This window comes from Tupaia chinensis, unplaced genomic scaffold (genome assembly GCF_000334495.1).
Source record: "Tupaia chinensis unplaced genomic scaffold, TupChi_1.0 Scaffold000702_1, whole genome shotgun sequence".
NCBI lineage: Eukaryota > Metazoa > Chordata > Mammalia > Scandentia > Tupaiidae > Tupaia > Tupaia belangeri.
In genome coordinates this window covers 329,149-332,770 of record NW_006160225.1, presented here as the reverse complement: position 1 = coordinate 332,770, position 3,622 = coordinate 329,149, and the positions used below count along the sequence as shown (strand labels likewise).

The following is a 3,622-nucleotide window of genomic DNA, read 5'->3' as shown; positions in this document are numbered from 1 at the left end:
GTTAACAGAAATATTTTAGAGGTGCACAACATAGTGACTTGGTAGCTGTGAGCACATATACCTCAGCATCGCAGTGATAGGATAGAAGGAGGAAGACTTAACATCGAAATACTTACTAGGAAGCAGGCAAGTGGCATGGTGGTTAAAGGCACTGGACTCCCACATGGCCAACCATGGTTCGCATCCTGGACCTGGTGACTTAATTTCTTACTTTCTCTCTCTCTCTCTCTGTCTCTCTCTCTCTTTCTCTCTCTCTCTCTTTATTTTCCCTCTAGATAAATAAACTTAAATTAAATAACTGTTAAAAAAAAAACTTTCTGGGGACTCAGCAGCCATTGAGATACTATTACCGGGTTGGGCAGGCCCCACTTGGGAGGATTTGTGGGTGAACCTCAGGTCCCCTGCCAGCCATGGAGATGGATAAGGACAGGTTTCCACTCATGGGGACAGGCATAGATGTGATCAAGGTGCCAGCCATCCAGCAGGAAAGAACGGGGGCATTTCTAAACCACTTGTGGGGCACACTGTGCAGTTCCTCAACCGTTTCTCTACAGTTCGTGACGAGAAACTGGCAGACCTTTCTCTTCATATCCAACAAATTGAAACAACTCTCAATGTTTTAGATGCGCTCTCTCTCTCTCTCTTTATTTTCCCTCTAGATAAATAAACTTAAATTAAATAACTGTTTAAAAAAAACTTTCTGGGGACTCAGCAGCCATTGAGATACTATTACCGGGTTGGGCAGGCCCCACTTGGGAGGATTTGTGGGTGAACCTCAGGTCCCCTGCCAGCCATGGAGATGGATAAGGACAGGTTTCCACTCATGGGGACAGGCATAGATGTGATCAAGGTGCCAGCCATCCAGCAGGAAAGAACGGTGGCATTTCTAAACCACTTGTGGGGCACACTGTGCAGTTCCTCAACCGTTTCTCTACAGTTCGGGAGGAGAAACTGGCAGACCTTTCTCTTCGTATCCAACAAATTGAAATATCTCTCAATGTTTTAGATGCAAAGTTGTCATCGGTCCCAGGCCTAGATCATGTCACATTGGGAGTGTCTCCTTTAAGTGTCACTAGTGTCACAAATGGATCAGATTCTGAAAGCACTTCAGAGCAATCACAGCAGAACAGGACACAAGACTCTGGACAACAGAAAAGTGAAGTATCGACAGAAAATATCTTACCTAGAGCCAAAGATCCAAGGTATACCAGATACCTCCAAATGGTGCAAGTGGGTGTTCCAACGATGACAGTAAGAAACAAAATGATGTCAGAAGGACTAGACCCAGATCTTCTTGAGAGGTCAGATGCTCCAGTGCCTGACGGTGAAATTGAAAAATCTACAGAAGAAAGTTCAGACAGCGAGTTCTCTTTTAGTGACTAAATTTAATTTTGGTAAGAATTATATGTACATGCGTGTGTGTGTGTGGGGGGGGTCATTTACAGCCTGTAGGAGTACAAGCCTGAAGTCTCTCAAACACAACAACATCAAGTGGCTACATACCCACCACCAAGCTTCCTCTGTTAAATAAGAACATCTATAACCTCAAAAAAAAAAAAAAAAAAACTTTCTAAATACTGCATTGCATCCTATAAAAGACTTTTTTTTGTTTTGTTTTTTGGAGAGGTTATTACTATAGGGCTCCTGTGCTTGCTAGAAAGACAGAGAGAGACAGACAGAAAGCGAGAAATCATCTCCCAGGGGAGATGGCAACACCACAATCCGTTCTCCCCCATTCTCCTCTCAGGATCTTGGGCACGCATGCATATGTGCCTGTCTTGAGTTTAAGCCACCAGGTCTGGGACTCGAACCGTGGTTGACTACATGAGAGTCCAGCGCCACAACCATTACGCCAACTGCTGGTCCCAAAAAGCCTTCTTACTTTGCATAATGACAGAAAAGCATAATTAATGCTTATCAGAATAATTTATGTAATATCTATTATGTTATAACCTAGTCATAGATTAATTCATTATCATATATCATCCACAACAAACATTTTGAATTCCACTGGGCCTTGGAACGTGACGATATTTTGTGTACCTTATTTCTAATCAATAAACCAACTCAAAAGACAAACATTTTTCTATTTTATAGACCACAAAAGCAAGGCCCCAAAAGATTAAGATCATCTCAGAACCGTTGAGTGACAGATTGAGAGTTCTGTCTCCCAGCATATAATTCTCAGGATATGCCTCTTGCCACATGTTGTCACTAGAAAGACTTCGTTCGTTTGCTTTATCCTCTCCTTTTGAGTTACATGTAGGAATCGCCTGGACTCTAAAGTCAATCACTCAGATGCAAGCTGACTCATACTAATAACTGCAAATATATATCAACAAGAACACTGAGAAAAAAGGGTTTAAAATAATAAAAATTGAAAAAAGTTTAAACATTATACTTAATGGATTGAAATAACTAAAATGCAATGGGATTGGAGAAAAGATATTAAATATCTCTGATGATAATTCTTCAGAACCTGGTTAACACCATGGGAACTGCTGGCACTTGGAATTTTCTAAGCATTGCAACTTGCATTTTTCTTAGTAGTTCCAGTTTATTCTATTATTCTGTCCTCAATTTTCCAAATAGCAATTTTGAAGAATTTGATCTTCTTATAATACTCCTTTTCAGTATTCAAATGCTATGTCTTGGATGCTGTTGCAATTTAGCTACCTATATTATTTTTCCATATGACTAAATAATCACTATGTTTTACAAGGAAAAAACTATAAAATATAAATGAAGGAAGAGTTGATTTATGGTGATGTTACGGATTATTGTGCTTTCAGTAATAAGAGTACTATTTTAAATGTTAGTCTATATACCGAAGCATTATTCTCTTTTCAATAACATTTTTAAAGTTTATTTCTTTCTTTCATGAGTGAAAGAGAGGCAGAGGAAGAGAGACAGAGAGAGATACAGAGACAGAGAGAAAGAGATGGGGAGAGAGCACTTCCAATAGAGGCTGAATTCCACCGTCTTGAGAGAGCACTTCCAATAGAGGCTGAATTCCAGCGTCTTCCCCCAGCCTCAGCCAGCCCCAGATGCTGGGCACACACATGCCTGATGTGTTCAGGAAGGTCTTTAGATGTGCGTCTAGAACCTTCCCATGTGGTCAGCCTCACAGAGTATAACTTTTTACACCTGCACCACCATTTGACCCCTTAGCTGCATTATTTTTCTGGTAGTGAAAAGTTTTGTTTCTGCTCCTAAAATCAGAATTGCAGAATATGCAGTCTGTACTCTTATTCAAGAGTCAATAAAATAAAAATGGGTTTTTGGGAACCAGCAGATAGCATGCTGGTTAAGGTGCTCATTCCCACGTGGCCAATCACAGTTCGAGTCCTGGGCATGGCTGTTTGAAAATCACTTTAGGCACATGAGAATGTGTGCCCCAAATCCTGAGAGGAAACTGGAGGAGAAGAGACTGAAGCATGGTCCTCCCCTCTGGGGAATTATTTCTTACTTTCTATCTCTAGCTCTCTTGGCAAGTACACACAACCTATGGCAAAAACAGCAACAACAACAACAAAAGTGAGTATGCACCCTGAGATGGCTTTCACTTTAATTAAGGTAAATTTTATTAAAAATATTAAGTTGAAAATGAAATTAATTTGGA

General features: G+C 40.4%; 1 pseudogene; it reads left to right on the top strand.

Annotated features, from left to right (window-relative positions):
- Positions 1–799: 799 nt before the first annotated feature.
- Positions 800–1,383, top strand: LOC102484834 (WASH complex subunit 3 pseudogene; annotated as a pseudogene).
- Positions 1,384–3,622: the final 2,239 nt, after the last annotated feature.